A 19,938-nucleotide genomic window follows, 5' to 3' on the forward strand; every position below is an offset into this window, starting at 1 on the left:
CGGCGCGGGGGGCCGGGCCGGGCTGGGCCGCACCTGCCGGGGCTGCAGCGGGAGTGGTGGGGAGCGAGTCGGCGCCGAGGGGGAGCCCGCGGGCCCTGCTRGCGGCCGAGAGCGGGGCCGGGGTCGGGCTCGCTCGGGTCATTCTCGGTGTCACGGAGCGAGCCCCTGACAGCGCTCGCCRTCCCCGCATCCCGGCCGCATCCCGGCTGTGCCGTTCCTGTGACCGCCGCAGCTCCTGGACCCACAGGCGCGGCGCAGCCCCTCGGTGTCCTGCGCTGGAGCTGGAGCTCCTGACTCTGAAACGGGGTGCATAGCGGAATAGCTGGCTCGGGGAAGCAGCACTGAGTGCGTAATGAGTTCAGTTCAGCCGCGGTCGCCAGCTCGGTAAACTGCAGCGCTGGGTCAAAAAAGGAGCTTAAACTTAACAAATGATCTCAGAATGTGGTTGTGCTTTTCCAGGGAAGCTCAGTGTGTTTGTTGCCTCGGTTTGATTGGTGTTACTTTTCTGACAGATAAAATCGATGCAAAATATAAAGTATCATTTATTTCTTACTGTCCCCTGCCCAAGTTGAAGTAACTGTACTTGGTGCATCTTAATATTCCTGAAAATAGAAATGAGATTCAGTTAAGCTTCCTGTAAAATTTGACAAATCAGCTATAAACGATGTCTTTCCTGCTTGAGCTGAATTACCAGTCATCACCCTCTTAGCATAAAGACTTTCTGAAAGTGCAGTGATCTTAAACAAACATAACTGTCTATTAAAAAGACCAAATCTAACAGTAGTTTTCTACAGATAAGGCCAGATGTCAACTCTTATCTAGTGATGAATGCTGCAAGGTAATCTCTAAGCGTTCTGACCCTAAACACAGCATTTAGGAAAGTATAGAGCCGACATTATATATGTCATACTTTTAGCTCTTTCTCTGTTACTACTATTAAAACACTTTCTGGACAGATAGATGTCAGAATGAGAAATCTGTAATAGCCAGATACTTTGCCTTATTGATATGGCTTGCTTATGGCAAGTGGTCTGTAAAGGGAAGAGCTGTCTCCATTCCCACTATGGCACAGTGCCACTCATCTGAATCCAGAATTTCATGCTCAGAATTTGTCCTGCTTATGTTCTTGCCCTCGCTGAGTAGACACAAGTGCTTTCTGTCTTATTTGCTGATGATTCCGAACTTTTTATTACGCTGCTGCGTGCCTTTGCAGTTCGTCATGATTCCTTGTCTGCCAAATTTGGTTGGTAACAGTGCCCTTTAAGTCTGATTCTGGGAGTAGTTTCCATGCGGCTTGTCATCTTAATCAGACGTTTGCTCATAGTTTCTAAAAGAATCGCCTGCCTCACTTTAGACATTGCTTATTTTAGAACAGTATTTCTCAACGGTCTTTTAAAATTTATGTAGGGAATTAAATATGGTCAGCATCTTAACCAGAGTTACTAAATAATCCTAGAATTCTGAGATTAAAACTGTATTTTTTTTAGATAATGGTCTGCATTTATTTGTTAAAAGCACTAAAATTAATGGAGTTAAATAATAGATAATTCAGTCCAGAATGTGGCTGGTTGGTCCTTTTCCTGTCTGATGTTCCTTGGATCTTTATAGTACACATTTGGAAAGATCTTTTAGGAGGAAAAAACAATTCTGTTTTTCTCCCAAAAGCAGAGTCTTTAAAAATAGTGCCTTTGTAGAAGGGGTAATGTTTCTATATTTGGTAGCAAAGCCAATATAAAGCAGTTGATCCTAGGCAAAAATAAAGCCTTTTGACTGAATGACCTTGCTCATTTTTCCAAGTGGTAGCAGTTACATGTTCTCACAGGGGTTAGTTAATTCAGGTGTTTATGTTTGTACATACTGTAAGAATTTCTTATTTTTTTTGTTTGTACATACCATAAGAATTCCTTACAACTGTTTAATAAGGGCAGCTTGCACGTGAGGGAGATAGTTGGTCCTTTGCCCTGTTATTTATGAAGGTATGGGAGGATCTTGTTTACCTACTCATGTTTTGTCAGCTTTGTAAGCTGATACTTGTTTCTGTATCATTGGAGATCTAGCCTATTACATTTGAAATACTAGAAAAGGGAATTTCTCTATTAGGATTGGGATTGTTAACGGTTCTTTTGTTATTTATTTTAAAAGATGGAGTAATAAGAGTCAGAACGGTGAGAGAAGAAAACACTCTGTTAAGGATTTAATCTTCTCAGACAGAAGGTTAAGAAGTCTGCCTGTCTGCATCTGACTGGCGTTGCTATAARCCAGTGATGTGATAAAGCCGTCCAATTTTGAGATACCTTTGTTGTGCTGCATAATTCAAGTGAGTGTGTCCTCATTACAGGGCAACTCTTCAGCTACATGCAGCATTATATTAGTCATAGGTAGGGAATATGACCTTCTTTCCCCCTTTCTATTAGTTTTCTTTTTCATTAAAAGCTGCAGTTTGGGCAGCATCCAGGCTATGTGTGAACTTAAGCTGTGGAGGCTTTAGCTGATGGGAAAGTGGGATAAACATCAGTCTAATTATAGCTTGTTCTAGCTCTAGTTTAAGGGTTCCTTAGCCAAAAGACCCCCAGGAAAACAGACCCACAAATTCCTGGTGTGTTTGTGATGTAGTAATTAGGGATTACTGTAGAATAAAGTCAGGTGTGGATTTATCTTTCCCTGAGTAACTCTGGAGCTGGTATGCTTATTTTGGAACAAAACTATCAGGCTAGATGGAAATAGGGTGTTTCTTGCTCTGGAGTAATCGTGTCCATACATGGAGTTACTTCGAGGTTACTTTCTCCACACAACACAGAAGTCTTTTAAATAGAAAACTGAAAAACCTGGGAAATTTTGGGGCATTTTCTTTTAGTGTCTCATAGAGTAAGAAGTRGCTACAGGTTAACTTTCCCTTCCCTCACTCACCTTGCTTTGGTGGGATTTATGGTTATCTTTTCAGAGGCGTCATTTCCTTCAGAAGGATCTTTGGTTTTTGGTGAGCTATTAATATGTACTAGCTTAAAAAAAAAAAAAGGCATGAAACGGAAGATTTAAGTCCTCCTCTGTGGCAATTGGTGAATGTATAACCAGCTAGCAATATTTTTAAAGTGATTTTCAACCAACCACTTAAGAAAAGGAAGGGAACACATATTGCATTAACTTCTGCCAGAAGATGAAGAATGTCATTGTATTTTTAAACAGGGATTTTTGTGTCTTTAATCTGTGAAGATGCTGATCTGCATTTTTTGCCTGAAAATAGGGTAGAAGAATTCTTTGGGAACCCCATTTATGGTGAGGTAATTGGAAATTTTAATTTATCTTCTTAGCTCCAGCCTTCTGGTTCTCATTTAGCAACCTCAAATCAGCATTATCTGAAAACCGCACAATCTAGCAACTGGAACTGAGAATAAAGAGGCTTTTTGCAGTAAAGACTTTAAGATCTGAGGAACTGAACAATACTAGCACGAAACAGGCAAGAACAATACTTACACTTATAAGGTGCTAACACAGTTTTGCTGTCCTCGTGGACTTAAAGTATAGTTTAGCATTGTTTTGTAAAATCATTAATAGTATAAGTACTTCTTTATTTACAGGAAGTGTTGGATTTAAACATGATTCAGATTTGAGTGTTGCACAGATGAAGTCTAAAGGCAGGATTTCTGTAGGGTTCCCCCGTTTGCTTTTTCCTTTCAGTAGCATCTGAGCATCAGGATTGATGATTTCTTTGAACTGTGGGTAGCAATTTAGCAAAATGTACATAGTGTGCTAACACATTGTTTTGTTGAGAAGTGTTACTCATCCAAGAAATTTTAAGAGTAATGTTGTGCGTGTCATTTGGAAGTATTTCCCCACGGGTCTCTTTAACTCTGTGCTCTTCCAAAAGGGGACAACGCCTTTGCGTTTCACCTGATGGAAAACAAATCCCTACTACCAGGGAATAACAATAGTGCTGATGGAATGTAGCTGCCAAGTGCCACCACTTTCACTCTCACCACACAATAAAAATGGAAAAAAAAATCAACACTTGGAACCTTAGGGACTTCCTGGGGAAGTGATCTGTGCCAATCGTTGCCAAAAGAAAACAGCCCACAAAGTGTTCCGTCAGGCTGACCGATTGCCCTGTTCTTGTTCCTCTCTGTTCCCGGGTGCATGGTTCTCAGGGAAATGCACAGGTGAGGTTATTTTAGCTGCCTGCACAGAGAGTGTAGGTGATTTTAACCACTTTGAGGTCCTTCAAGGTGGGTTTGTGGGTGAGAGCCCTATGAATGTCTCTTTCAGTTCATGCATCACAGTGAGTCTGGCCTTGGCTTTCCTGCTCCTGGTTCCAAGAGCAAGCGTTGGCTTGATATAAAGTTGCTCAATTGGCTAAGAAAAATGGTTAAATATACAAGTAGGCTTTGCCACCTGAGTCAGATTGTCACCATCCTCTTGCTGGAAGGAAGCTTGATATGAAACATAAAACCTTCCTAATGTGTCCTGGTGATGAACAGTCAGAGCTTAGACTCAGTTCAAGTTGAATTTTTACTAATGAGTGATTCAGTAGTAGACTTATCCAGTCTGCACTATGCTGAAACAGGCTTGCAGGTCAGATTGATTAGGCTTCTACTCCTGCACACCAGCAGCACTGTCAGTAGCCATAGCACAAGTGTGAGAGAGAGCTGGGAATAAGACAGGAGCAGATGCTTTGGCTGCCAGCTCAGCGGCAGGTAGAAAAGTAGAGGTGGATCAGTCAGCATTGTGAAGTTACAGCGCTGAAGCCCTGAAATGCAAATTCAGAAACTCCACAAATTATTTCTATAGCATGATCATCACTGCTTTTGAATGGCTGTAGAAAAGGAAAATCAGCCCTGTTGGTCAAAGCCTTAATATTAAACTGCTTGCTGTGTACTTGTAGACTATATCTGTTTTTTTTTTTCTTTTTTTTTTTTTTTTTTTCAGAATTAAATTTAGTGTTTCATCAGTGTTGGTGGTTAAATACACTGTACTGACAGCACACCTCAACATCTGTTTTCATGAGAGAAACCAGTTTGTCTGTGTATGTGTTTGTGTTGTGTGTGCTCCTGCTTCTACTTAAAGGCAAGCTCATGAAAGGGACAAGATCCCCACTGACTTGTGTAGCAAATTAGTGCTCACTGGGGAAGGGACCCACCAGATGCTGAGGGTRTCTAAACTGCTACCTCATCCAAAAACACAAGGCAGCTTTGTACTTGCCTCTGAACTTGAGAGAGGTGCTGGTTTGTACCAATTTATTGTAGCAGTTGTTGAGCCATGCTGGGAAGGACTACAGTAGTTATTTACAAGACTCTGGTGTGTTCCCATGAGGTCTTAGGATGGGAAATACAGTAGMTCTCTGGGGGAAGACAAGCCCTTTTTGTTGCTCAGTTACATAAGAATTACAGACCTGTACATTTTGCTGTACTGACAGTCAAGTAATGACTGTGGCAGTAATAAACACAGTGTAATAGTGTAGTGATGTAATGCTATTTAAGACAAGAGGAAGATTTTCAGAGCATTATCCCATCGCCACAAACACTCTTGTAGACTAAACAAGCCAAGTGCTTGAATTTTTTTGCAGGGATTTGGATTTCTGAATCATTCTTTTTGCTTTTATTTCTCCTCTGGGATTTCCTCAATTGTCTCTGTCCTGCCCCACAAACCAGAAGTATTCCAGTTGATACCTCACTGCTACTGAGCAGACTGGACTTCCTCCCCAGTCTCTCCTAATATGTGTTATATTTCTCCTTTTAATAAACTCCAGATTATTATTTACCTTCTTTTTTTTTTAAGTAGTTTCACACTGTTTGCTCTGTTTATTGTTACTGTAACCTTGACATCCTTTTCTTCTGTGCTAGTCTGGTATTCTTACTTTTGATTGTTTTGTGCATTTGAAGATTTCTTCTGAAGTCCAAATATGATTCTTTGTTCTTGGCCGTGTTGAATTTTATCGTGCTGGTTTTTGACCTTTTCTCCAATTTATCAAGACCATCTTGAGTTCTGCTCAGCTCTTCAGAGTGTTTACACTCCTTGCAGGTTTGTGTCTCTGCTGTTTTAGTAGGACTACTTGCTGACTTTTGGCCCTGGTCAGTAGGAGAAGTGCTGAATGAGTGTTTATTCAAGCAGCTCTGCACCTGTGATATAGGACCTTAATGCAGAAGAAAGGTGCTTTTCCAGTTTGCTTTGTCTATTGCTAAAAGTATTTTGGGTTTGAAGTCTGTTKGATTTGCTGGTTTCCTTATGCCTGGAGAGTTGAAGAAGGAAAGTATGTTAGTTAGGAGGTTAGATTTTGACAAGCCCATTGTGGTGGCTTACTGRTTTCTAATTTTCATTGCCATTTTATGGGTTTTTTAGTATTTAATTTCAAAAGCTTTCTGTGTGTTGAAGATCGATTTATGGCCATGTCATTCACTAGTCAGTCTTTTCTTCTGTTTAAAAAAACGGACACGACCATCTTCCTCTTGACATTTTGTAAAGGCAAAAACCTTGAAAAAATCCTCCAAGGTACATAGTCTTTTCTGGACAATCGTCCCACCTTGTTTCCCAAATACTTAGTATAAATTTCCTAATCTGTCAGAAGAGGAAGAGCAACATCAGGGAAAGGTTTCAGGCGGACAGGAGATAGCTCCATCGTTCCGGATTATAGTGATCAACATTAGCGTGCCTCATTTCTGATAACCTTGTATATACGCATCTAAAGTACCTGAGCTTCAGTTCCTAAGAATGAGATGGAAAATCTTTGATAAAGATTTCTCTTAAAAAAAGAAGAAAAAAAAATTGCTTTGGCAGCTCCATTGACAATTTCTGTGCAGAACAAGATCTGCAAAACAGATTTCAGGTTTGAAATTAGTCACTGCAACTACTTCAGGCAATTTGCCTCTGCTGTTTCTTAAAAAGTCCTATTTCCAACCTGATAATCTGATGTGTGTGTTTGGTTTTCCTTGTATTGGGTTACAAAGTGTGACATTTGCCGATGGGCACAACTGATTAAAGCTTATGGTTTATAAATTTTCTCATTTGTTTTGCCTAGCAACTRTATAGAATTTCCAATATGTAGATAACTGTAAGAGAATGTGAATCTTTCTGTACATATATACCAAGGCTATAAAAATAACATACTGAGCAAATACATCAGAATTCTAATCAGTAATTATTATTCAGAAATACATAAGGTGGACATAGAGCTGTCATGTCCTTTATTGTTTTATCCTAATCAGGGATGCTGAAGGCTCTCACTGAGGTGTGCTAAAGTGAACTACAGGAGAATGGCCCTGTGCTGGGGTCRGAGGGTGCTCTGGGGGCATGGCTGAGTTGCTGAGGAATTTCTCATGTCTCAGAATAGAGTGAAATATCAGGACTAAGACAGAAAAGAGGGGGCCTGATCGTTTAAGGGCAGGATTTTCTTTATTTGGAGCACGAATCCAAGTAGGACAGAAACAAACTGCTTTTGGGGCAATGCTTGATGAAGTTCCTGACAGCAGGCTGCGGCAGGGGGGCTGCCTGCGGGTGCCTGCCACTGCCTCTGCTGAAGGAAGTAGAACAGATGTCACTTCTAGGGACAGATTATGCAAAGAAAACGTCATCATTTAGCTTAGAATATTGATCCAGAGAAAAGCTGCGTTGCAAAGCCTTGGAAGTAGCCGAGGGCTGAGGGAAGAGGAGAACAAAGCTGGTGGCTGCATTGTCACCCTGTGACCAGTCCCACCCCAGCTGCACCGGCACGGTCTGGGGGGGTTCCATGCAYGCCTGTGTGGCTGCTGCCAGGCCTGGCACTGCTGTAAGTCTGCTCTAACAGAGCAGGAGAAAGTATTTATGGTTTTTTTTTGTCCAAAGGTAAGTGCTATTTGCCCTGCAAATAAGGTTTTGCATGGTTATTGCAAGTCCAGCTAGAGGGACATAGGATGAATGCCTTTTGAATGCATTTAGGGCTGAGAAATATGGATTGACTAAATGTAAAGTGTGATAAATATTTTCATTCAATTAAAAGAGGTAGAAGAGATGCCTCTGCTTTTTGGACACTTCAAAGAGAATTGAAGAGAAGGGAAATAGTTGAAGCAGGTTTTGAAGTAATACGTTTTGCTAGAATTCTTCTGTTTAAGRTTTGAAAAATGGCTTTAGGATGCCTAAAGGTGCAGATAATGTAAATATATTTAGCTAGTTATGTGCTATGTTTGTGTATTTTTAAACTGCACTGGAATGAAAATCTCAATTCAGCTCACACGGATTCCACATCATATTTTTCATTGAAAAAGTTTGTCTTTGGAAGGTATTCAGAGGTTGAAGCACCTCTTCTGTGAGGGCTGGCTGAGAGACTTGGGGTTGTTCAGCCTGGGGAAAGGCTTCGGAGAGACCTTAGACCACCTTCCAGTCCCTGATAGGGGCTRTGAGAGAGCTGGAGAGGGACCTTTCACAGGGGCCTGGAGTGACCGGACAAGGGGGAGTGGCTTTAAACTGAAATTGAGTAGGTTTCAATTAGATATTAGAGAGAAATTTGTGACACTGAGGGTGATGAGGCACTGGAACAGATTGCCCAGAGAAGCTGTGGATGCCCCATCCCTGGAAGTGTTCGAAGCCGGGCTGGATGGGCCTTTAAGCAACCTGGTCTATTGTAAGGTGTCCATGCTTGTGGCAGAGGAGTTGGGACKAGCTGATCTTTAAAGTCCCTTCCAACCCAAACCATTCTGTGATTCTATGCCTCTATGACATTTTCTCTTGTAAGAGAGTCTTGAAAAAATGTTTTTCTCCCTGTAATTACCTAAATATAAGTAGATGTACATATAATCCTGGTTTAAATGGCAGAAAAATTGGGTGGTGGTTTAAAAACAAGTGATCTTTATATTTGAATAAATTTATTGCTGTTACGACAGAAATAGTTTTCCTTGCTCTCTCACTTTTCAGTCATTGACATTCAGCATTCTCTCATATGATTGTACTTTAAGCCTCAGTTATACACTTTCCGTACTTGTTTTAATGTCATCTAACTGCTATTCATAAAAATAAAAGTACACCCTTGACCAGAGAAGACTTAGGAGTTCTGTTTTACTTGATGGTATTTTATTCTGTTTTATATTAGATATTTGGGGTTTTTTTCAACTGCATAAAAATTCTGTAGTTTTTGGATGGTAAATGTTCCTATTGCAGTGTGTCAGGCATTCTTTTTTTTTTTTTTTGTTAAATTTATGCAGCATCCGAACTTCCATATGCTATAATTTTTAAAAAATATTTCTGGATAAAAGGCTCAGATTTCCTTGTATATTCATAAGGCTGCTCTGCATACATCGTGACACAATCTATGTGATCAAAGGTACATTTTTAAAGGATGCTTTTTTTCTGTTGTCATACGCGTAGACCTGTGTGTGCTGAGGATCTTTGAAGGACAATTCACGGGGCTGTGCGGTGTGTGATTGTATCAAAGGGAGCTGGCACCGCTTGGTGGTGAGGAGCGGTATTGGTTTGTAGAGGAAGCCACGTGGAAAATTTCCATGTAAGGGAGGCTGCTGAGGAGAGATTGGCAGGAAGATATGGTGTCTTTCTAGCAGCTGGGATGACAAAAAAAGAAACCACCACCTGAACTGATCCGAAATGAAGTTATGGTACCTGACAGAGAGATGATAATAAACTTCTATAACCCTTTACTTAAAGCATTTTTTACAAAATACAAGATACTCAGGTCTGGTTCAGAGTCTGATCTAAAAATTATATTTTCTCAAGTAGGAAATGATACAAATACAGGAAAATAATTCAGCTTTCAAATGGTTTGTCAAAAGACAAATGTGTCTTTTGCACTGGAAGTTTATTTCTCAAGTGGGGTGCAGGGCGTATACAGGCACATTATGTGCGAAGACATATACATAGATATTAGCACCAACCACCTTTTCAATTAAAAGAGTTTAAAATATCTTAAAAATCTGCTGCAATAGACCCACTGATCGCTTGTTGATAATTTCTTATGTACACTGTAATAACTCCATGGCATCCATTGAGAATACCTTAGTTTCCTGCTGTTTCAGGGAGTGTTGGGAGTTTTTATTCCCTGATAGATTTTACTCTGAGAACTCATTAAACTGAAYGGCAAAACCATGTCTGGAATCACAACTGTTTTGGTTCCGATGTGTTCAGGGACCTCTCTCCTTCAGTAGACTAGTAAGTGTCGTTTCTACATTTCCTTACAGTGCCTCATAAAACAGGGTCATCAAGTTTAACTGCTCTGTGATATTTGAGAATTCAGCTTCTCCATGCAGCAGAAGTGGCAACTTCCTTCATCCTTCCCGAAGCCTGTCTGTGCCTTGCAGGTCAAGAGTGCACACCCAGCAAACCACTGCAGGGCTGGTTTGCACTCATCTTATTGTGGAACAASTGAGATGATGGTCTTTTGAAAAGAGTGGACTTTTTTCTTATGTTGGTTGGAAGTCCTGTTAAGTCATACCAGTTAGCTGGAGTTTCTCTTTGCTCCGTTTATGAGACATTCTACCTATGAGAAACTGCTCATGTCACAAATCTGTTGTGTATCTCTACCCAGGCAAATTAGCTTTGTAAGGTGAGGAAGACGTCTGCTGAGTTACAGAGTACTAACACAATTTAAAAGAATGCCAATTCCAAATGATGTATTTGTTTAATATTCAAAATTAATCTTTTTTTTTTTTTTCATTGAGAAGTAAAAGCTAGTACAAAGGTGTTTCAGAAAAGCAGAATAGAAACTGCTGTTGAAGGGCTTCTGTTCATTGCTATAAAAGGAAGTTGTATTTAATCTTCTAGTAAATGATGTATGAGATTTGTCCCAAATTAAAAATAGACAGAATAGAAAGCTTGTTACCTCTGTTATGTTAGTAAGCTGGACAATGCAAATAGTGGTGGAGAGGAAGACATACCTACTCAAACCGACCTGATAGCAAAAATGAGTTTCATGTCTTCGAAAGCTAGGGTACCCCTTGGATAGTTCTATTCCCAGCAGTAACCCAGAAGTTTTTTAGTTTGGTGGTTTTTGTTGTTTTTTTTTTTTGTTTTTTTTTTTTTTTTTTTTTTTTTTTTTTTTTTTTTTAGTACTGAGAATGAATCCTTTATTTGTATGCAACGCAAAAAGATTTTGGGCATGCCAGTAGGAACTGTTAAATTAAAAGGTTATTTCCAGAGCACTTGTATCTCATCATGTGAGCACCAGAGGCAATTAAATCTTTACCACTGTGCTGGAGAAGACTGCCTGGAATGGAAAAGACGAGAAATTTTTCAAGATGTTGAAAGGATCGTGAATCTTGGAAAAGACCCATTTAAGAATAGTTTATGAGTGCTGTAGTTACAAACTCGCTGCCGTAAAAGGAATGTGCTGTATGTTGGCAGGCTACCRAGTCAGGGAAAATGAAAGTGCGGCTCAGCACTATTTTAGTGCATCAGATCTGGGAGGAGCAGGAGTATGGGGGGAATCCCAATTGACCTATATTTACTTTCCTTTGGGAAGTATTGCCAGTCATAACTACTGGGAAACAATCTGCAAATGACAGATGCATGAGCACTTGCAAGGCTGAGAGACTCGCTGGTTTCTGCCCTTAGCCAAGAATCCTCTCTYGTCCCAGGCTCGGGGACTCCTTATTTGTCTAGTCTCTTCCTCTCGAAGTCTCTTCTTTTTTGTGTCTCTTTGCAGTTTCAGTTTGCCAGTTTCATCTGTTGTTCACAAGGCTCGCAGTGTCTTGTCTCTACATTAATGAAATCTCCTTCCATTTTACACCCCTCCCTATGGACCAAGTGAGAGTCCCTTGAGCAASGACCCTCTCAACTTCAGTATTACTTAAAGGAGAAATAATTGCCTCGCTCCTCTGCTTGTACTCAGTGTAGCACGGATGTCCTCTGCATTGTCACAGGCCATGTCCTTTGGCTGTTTAGAGGGGATCAGTACCACTGCCTTGCTGTGTGTAAATATTAGTAGTAAAATAAGGAGAAATCAGCCTCTAAGTTTTCTTGTCCATGGGAACAATTGCCGAACAGGGAGACTTTAATGTGCTTTTCCTCTTGTTGCTTTCTGGGAGGGTACAGCCTTCAGACTCCTTTGTTTTGATTATCTTCTCACTTCTCAGCCTTTTTTAATGTGGCCCCTGGATATACCCTCGGGCTTTAGTCACACCAGCACGCCAGCCTCGTTGTTGCCAAGCCGGTTTTTCAATAGCAGGAGGGGAACAATGCAGTGGCCAGTTCAGCATCCAGAAAGAGTTATTCCTGTGGGAGATCGTGAGTTTTCCATTTTAGGCAGCTGATGCCAGGAATGCTAGCTCAATCTGGTAATTAGATGAAAATTAAATATAGATCTTTGTTTTGTGCTCAGATGAAGTGTTTTCATTTTATAAGTATAAATAAGTTTTCTATTCTGGATAACCATTCTAATATAAATGGAAACACAGACATATGGACTCTCCTCACGTAGCATTTTTGTCAAYAGTTGGAATCAGTGAAATGATGCTGAATTCTGTGCAGAGGTTTCAGAATCTCATTTATTTTCCAAGATYTTTAATGATTATTTTATTGGAAAAACAGTAATTTTAGCCTGTATGATAATCTGAAATCTGTTTTGGAAATCTCATCTGTCACAGATGGAGGACTGAAGTCTGGGGAATAAAGCTCAGACTAAAGGTTGAACTCATAAAAGTATCTCTGATTCACCTCAGTGGGAACCTCTATGCAGCCTAAGGATAAAATATGGAGGGTATTAGTCCAGAAGGTKCTGCTTGTCAATTGTATACCACAGAGTGTAACTCAGTGTGAGCAGGTGAGCATTTCTGCTCATTCTCTTTCCCTGCTTTTCTCTGATTTTTTGTCTGATCTCAACCTTTAGACTTTTCTTCTTCCTCCACTACTCCTGCTGTTAACAGGAGGAATATAGAAGGCATTGCTGCTGAAGCTTCCCAGCTCAAGGGACTCTCACTTGGTCCATAGGGAGGGGTGTAAAATGGAAGGAGATTTCATTAATGTAGAGACCAGACACTGCGASCCTTGTGAACAACAGATGAAACTGACAAAGTGAAACTGCAAAGAGACACAAAAAAGAAGAGACCTCAAGGAGAGGAAGAGACTAGACAAATGTTACCTCAGTAACATCAGTAGTCTGGACAGGATAGTCCCATTTCACAGGAGAAGGAGGACTGGCTTGTGGGCACCATGAGGAAATTGAGGAAGCCATGGGACTGGGGAGGGCCCCGTGCACTCCTCGAGCTTGAGCAGCCATTGTGTGCTTATTGCTTGGTGTGCCCAGGCAGGCATCTGCCAYGTCCAGCCCTGCTGGCTCTGCAGGTGCAGGGATAACCGGTATGGGTCATCTTATGAAGCACTGAATAGATTCTCCAGTTAATTACTTCTCTGGTTACTTTGCAAATGATCATTCCTATAAGTAAGGGCCATTAAAACACCTGGATCTGACAGTATCCTAAAACACTGAGCCAAACTGATATTTGAAAATGTCTTATGTGTCAGGCTGTGTGTTTTGCAGGAAGGTTTTTTAGATTTGAGTTTCAGTTGCTCTGGGAAGGGTTTAAGAACAAAATCCAGTATAAGGGAATATGTAAAATTAAAGAAAACAAAAAGGTTTTGAACTGCACTGTTTAGGCTCCTTTCTAATGGTAGTACTAACTTCAAGTTTAAAGCTTCCTGGTGTTACACTCAAATATTATGAGGTATGTCGGTAATTAACTCTTTTATCAGGGCACAATGTAAACTTCCTAAAAGTAGACAGGATTGCCATTCGGTCGCACATTCCAGCACAAACAGCTAAGGAGAACATGCTTTAATTGAGAGTCTTACAAGTGAAGTGGGAATTCAGGTCTGATACTTCAGATTTCTGTGGCTGTAATTGAGAAGCAAGTATTGTATGGGGGGCGGGCGGTATATGCAGGCAAGCATGCAAGTTAAATGCTACAGTACTTCTGTAGACCTGTAGGGTTAATGCAATTAATTTCATTTAGAATGCTTTATGCCTGTTCAATAAGTTTTTGAAAAGCTTAAACTCATAATTGTCTTTATCATTATCCTAGCTGTTAAAGTATTTTATTCTCATCAGACAGTGAGCTTTTACAAGGTAAAAGGTATTCTAATAGTAAATAGCAAATCACAAACTTCTGAAGACACTTGGTTTGCATTATCAATAGACGTACAAGCAGATGAAAATCCAGAGCCTAAAATCTCTCTTTAAAGGTAAATTTCATAGAATCGCAGAATGGTTTGGGTTGGGAGGGACCTTTGAGATATCTGGTTCCAACACCCCTCCTGTGGGCRGAGACACCTTGCAAAAGACCAGGTTGCTCAGAGCCCCATCCAACCYGGCCTTGAACACTTCCAGGGATGGGACATTCACTGCTTCTCTGGACAAGCTGTTGCAGTGCCTCACTACTTTCACAGTGAAGAATGTCTTCTTAATATCTAATCTAAATTACCCTTTCCCAGGCTTTTGTCAATTACCTTTACTATTTTGGGCCAAATGCTTCAAATACAGTATGGTGCATTKAAACATGCAATTGTCTAAAAATGCAATTATGAAGCACAGAAGCATAGTCACCTGTGTGTTTTTTTGAGGGCTGAAGGGTGCCTCCTCATGGTTTTCACAGGCTGTTGGGAGGCTAGGACAGAAAGATTGCTTAGCCCCAGGTAGTGAGGTATATAAGAATACTTTGTGCWCTGCAAATGGTGCTAGTTTTAGGATTGGAGATCTTGGATTGGAGTAGGAACTGGAACTCTTCCCTCCTTTTGCTCATAAATAACCAGCAGTCATCAGCCCCCTGTACTGCCTGCCTGCCTGCCACAGTCTCCTGCCACAGCTGGAAGCTTTGTGATGATTTATTAAACATCTCTTACAAGCTATTCAACATTGCCTTTGCCCTCACTGTAGCACACATCATGACAAATCCGAGACATTACCTGCATACAGTMAAGTCCCTTAAAGCCACCAAGGGCAATGCAGAGAGCAGGAAAAGTCCAAGGTCTTTGGTGTTAGCATAGACTGTGTTATGGGAAAATGACTAGGCAGTAAATAATTGTATAGGCACAGAAAGACATGATCTACTGAAAACTTGCTCATGTGGTTCTCTCTTTAGGCTGCACCTTTTGTTCCTGCAGCTCCTGAGRTTTGATCTGCTGGTCCTGTCTGCTAACTCTGACTGGCAGCAGTGTTAGGTGAGCAAAAGCCAAATAAAAAAAATAAATATCCAAATGTTAAAGCCAAAATAAATATGTATACAAAATACTCCACAAAGTTTTGTCAGGGCAAAATTTGGTTATAGTTTGCTTTGTGTCAAAATAAATAAGTAAATGCTTTGCAAAACAATTGTTCAAACTTAGTGCTGGAGTGAAAAACTTTATGACACAAATACTGATAAAAACTAAACTGTTGATGTAACACTTGAGTATAGTAGACTCCCAGGCCTTTACTGTTTTCTAACTTCTAATTGTTTGGCTTTCTTCAGTGTGGCAATTGTTTTGTTCTTTGCTTTTTCCAGTGACATAGGAATTCCTGACAAGAGCCTGGGAGCCTGGCTCTCTGACTAGTGTGTGCCTATCTCTTAATTGTTTCCTGCCCTCCAAATGAGGCCAGAGACTTGGGGCTGGGGGAAGGGAAATAGGAAAAAAAGTAGAAGCCTCACACTACTTAGGTCTCATTATTGGGGCAAGAAAAAAAATCACTGATTCTTCCCTTAAGAATTTCTGGATGTTTTTTTAGTTTACTCATAAAGAGCTAAAATGAAACTTTTTTTCTTGTGCGAGCTGGGGTTCTCATGTAATTTTAGGAATTCTGGTCCTGAGTTGTCAGGAATAACACTGAATATGGAAAAAWTTAAATGAATAGTGTTACAAGCTCCCAAGGACCTTGAAGCTTCCCTTACTGCTCTTAAAAACAAGATGTGGTAATACCAAAATTTAATATCTCATGTTGTCCTTCCCCCCAAAAAAAATTTCTTGTTGCAGAAAGAGATTGAAAAAACATAACCTGAGTAAATAAAAAGTTCTTAATTTCCGAAGGACAAATTTGACAGACCACCTATGTTATTTTATAGCTAATCATTTTGGGGCTGAACTTCAGTTTTCTGAATGTCCACAGTGGACAATATAGAGGCTCTTGAGAGCTGCTAGTTCTCTAATATATGACACCATTAGGATCCTGAAAGGAAGGTTTCCTTGGAGTTACAATGTATATCTTAGAAAACTGCTTTTGAAACACAACTAATGACATAGTTACTGCTGTGTTTGTATTATCTGTATTTATATGATTTACAAGTTATTGCTGAGCATAGAGTGCATCTTATGAGAGCCAGATAGATGGAAAATCCATGTTGTGCTTTACTAAAGAGTGAAGTGCAGTGAAGAGGCTCCAAGGGGTCTGGTGACACCAGGGGACAACTGCAGAGGAGCCAGAAGTGTCCTGTGGGTGTTGCAGGCAGTGCAGYGAGCAGCACATGTATAAAAAAAGGGCAACCCACCAAAAACAAAACCAAAAAGTGAGGTGTAAAAGCATCATCCCCTTCCCTGGACTGTGAGTTCTACTCTGACCTCTTCATGTAGTGTCTTTCCTTACAGGAAAGTGGCACATTGCAGTGCTGCAATGAAGATATGGGGGGGTGGTAAGTTTGTGTGGTGGAAGTGCAGCGCTGCAGTACTCACTGTGGCTCAGGCATGTGACAGCTGTGTTAGCATCGCTGTCCCCAGGCCACCCATCCCTGGCAATGGCAAGGTGGGGTGCTGTGCCGGTATGGCTGGGCTCCCTTGGGGCTCAGACCAGCATGGGGGCTTTGCTTAACTTGCAGAGGGCTAGGCATGTATAACACGGGGATTTAAACCACCAGCAGTGATATTTCCAGGATGGTGTTTTCACAGAATCACAGAATCATTTAGTTGGAAAAGACCTCTTAGATCGTTGAGTCTAACCTTTGTCTGAACACCAGCTTGCCAGCTAGACCATGACACTCCCTGGGCAGCCCATTCCAATTTTTAATCACCTTTTTTGTGAACACATTCTTCCTAATGCCCAACCTAAACCTTCTCTGGCATAATTGAAGACTATGTCCTCTCATACTGCTGGTAAGTTGCGTGTGAAGAGGCTGACCCCCACCTGGCTACAATCTACTTTCAGGTAGTTGAGAGTGGTAAGGTCACTTCTGAGCCTCCTCCAGGCTAACCAGCCCGAGATCCCTCAGGATCACCTCGTCAGACTTGTGCTCCAGATACTTCACCACTGTCATTGCCCTTCTCTGGACTTCTTCCCATGTTTATTGTTGTGCTTTGGTTATTTGTCTTAAATAAGTCAGAGACATAAACATGGCACCTGAGCCAGCTAAAGACGGTGGCCAAGTTTGCATGCACCACAGAAAGAGCAGAGGGAAGGTATGAACCTGTCACAACATTACTGTCATTCTCCCTCAATCTGTTCTTTGTACTCATGGAACTGGCAGGCAGGGGTAAAGCACCTCCGAACCAAATGCGTTTATTGCAGTGGGTTTGACTTTGCACTTCTCTTTGCTGATTCTTCACAAGCCATCCTTACCAGGGTCTGTAAGCTTCCTGCAACAGGGTTTATGTGCTTACAGTACCTGGCACCAGGAGCTCCCCTCCCACTGGAACTACTGGGCATTGCTGTAATGTACAGAGTAAATAAAAACAGCACCAGTACTATCAAAGCACCAACAATAAAAGAATAAAATAGCTTAACTGAATAAAGTACTTTTATGGATACTCAGTGATATTTTACTGAACTTTCAGGACTTGTATGTCCTGCAAATCTTTATGAATAGATGTAAATAACTTTAAATAAATTTTATATAAGAAGTTTTGTCAAACACTGAAATACTTAACATTTTCAAGAGGTCAGGATCTATATTATATTCCTCGGGAATTTCAGATAATTTGCTTTAAGCTTTTTGCACCTGAAGGAGGGAGGGAAGAGGAGGAGGAGGAGGAGGGCAGGAGGCAGCGTCGGTCTGCGCTGTCAGTGCCGCCCCTCGCCGGAGTGCGTTGGGCAGCGACCGCCAGGCGGCGCCACTCGCACGGGCCGCTGCGGGCCACGCGCCGGCAGGGGGCGCTGGATGCCGCTGCTGCCACAGCGCAGCGCCGGCCTGAGCCCGGAGGGGCTGCGGGGACTGCGGGGACAGAGGGGACTGCGGGGACAGAGGGGACAGAGGGGACTGCGGGGACAGAGGGGACTGCGGGGACAGAGGGGACAGAGGGGACTGCGGGGACAGAGGGGACTGCGGGGACAGAGGGGACAGAGGGGACTGCGGGGACAGAGGGGACTGCGGGGACAGAGGGGACAGAGGGGACTGCGGGGACAGAGGGGACTGCGGGGACAGAGGGGACAGAGGGGACTGCGGGGACAGAGGGGACTGTGGGGGCTGCGGGGCAGTGCCGGCGGCGGGGGCTGCGGGACAGCGCGGGGTTGCGGCGGGGCTGCGCGCAGCCCTCTGGTCTCCGGGCGCTCTGCTCCGGAGAGTTTGGCGCTGATTTTCACGCTGCTCCGCTGCCGCTGTGACAGGGACGCGTTTGTGTGTGTGTGATGGCTCTCAGGGGCTCCCCGACCCGCAGCGCCCATCGGCCCCCGCCCCGCCGCCSTCGTGCAGCACGAACGTATTGGGGGTCTCGCAGTGAGTTTGGTTTGGGTACGAGCGAGTTGAGGCATGTTAATATGGGCAGGTGTCCGTCAGGATGCGCTCCAGTCCGGTTTGGTTAATGGGTACGGCTGTGGGCTGGGTCCTTGACATAATCATGGAATCATCATAGAACTGTTTGGYTCGAAGAGACCTCTAAAGGCCAACTAGTCCAATACCCAGCAGTGGGCAGAGTACATCAGGTTGCTCAGAGTCCCGTCCAGCCTGACTTTGAGTGTTATCAGAGATGAGGCATCTGCACCTCTTTGGGGTGTTCTACAAGCAGCCTTGCTGTCAGAGTGTTGTTCTTCAGGACGAGACCGTGGTCAGTTTGTCCTCTGTTGTGGTAGCCCCTGCTGTGGGCCATGGCAGGATGCTGCRTCCCACGGCTCCTGAGCTGACACAGACTAAAGAGAAAGAGTGGGCCTGAGAGGAGGCTGGGAGGTCCACAGGAGACTGCTCCTCCACAGCCACTTGGGGCCTGATTCTGCTTCCGAGAATCCCAGAGAGTTTCTGGATCGGCTTTGGTTGGGGATTGGCTCCCGTCCCGCATCACATAGTCTTCTGAAGCGAGCTGTGGCTATTCATGGTTGGCTATAAAGCAGCTGCATTTCCTYTTTCCCATCATTGGGTGGATGAAACAATTAGTATTTGTGCATTAAACCCTCCTGAAATAAAATCTTGTGACTGCTATCTCTCTGTTTGCTATATTTGAACTGGCTRGAAGATTGTTTAAATATATCTCATGAACAGTTTACAACATGGATTATTTCCTGCCCTTGAAAAGCCATGGTTTTAAGGTATCTGGCAAGTTTATTACAATAAAATGTCACATTCCTCAAACAAGTCATCAAAAGAACAATTTTTAGCAATGACTGGTTTCCAGCATTCACCATTCAGAAACGTTGTGAATTGTGATTTTGGTTTAAGTAAAATAAATAGCAAAAGCCTGCATGTTTGATCTGCCCAGCATTCCTGGGTGTTCCAAGCTGTATTCCTACTATCTAGCTGAGATCCTAAGGTTTTTTCCTTTGTGCCTCTGCACTTGTGAGAAGGTTGCTACCCCAAGTTGTCTCGGTTATCTAAAGCAGCTGTTGTGAATGTACCCTATAAAAATGCCCAGTTCCTCTCACTTTGTAGCATATAAAATTAATTTACTGAGTACTATGTAATATGTATCAAAACGTTGGGGGGGTAGAGTAGCATAAATGGGTTAAAAGTATTAAGAAAAGTGCATTTAGAATTGTGTTCGCATGTGGTGGTCTTATAAAATATTAAGTATTGGGGTTTTTTTTCTGTGAATGTATCTTAACATTTTTGATGTTTTAATTTGTTCTCATTTTTTTTTCTATTTTTTTTT

General features: G+C 42.2%; 1 protein-coding gene across 1 annotated transcript in view; it reads left to right on the top strand.

Annotated features, from left to right (window-relative positions):
* The window catches only part of MSRB3 (methionine sulfoxide reductase B3), an 84,167-nt gene that overhangs the window by 1,775 nt on the left and 62,454 nt on the right, over positions 1–19,938 (top strand). The gene's annotated exons all lie outside the window — the stretch shown is intronic.

The sequence above is a fragment of the Malurus melanocephalus genome, unplaced genomic scaffold, assembly GCF_030028575.1.
Source record: "Malurus melanocephalus ecotype Western Australia unplaced genomic scaffold, MMel_1.1 scaffold_10, whole genome shotgun sequence".
In the NCBI taxonomy this organism is placed as follows: Eukaryota; Metazoa; Chordata; class Aves; order Passeriformes; family Maluridae; genus Malurus; species Malurus melanocephalus.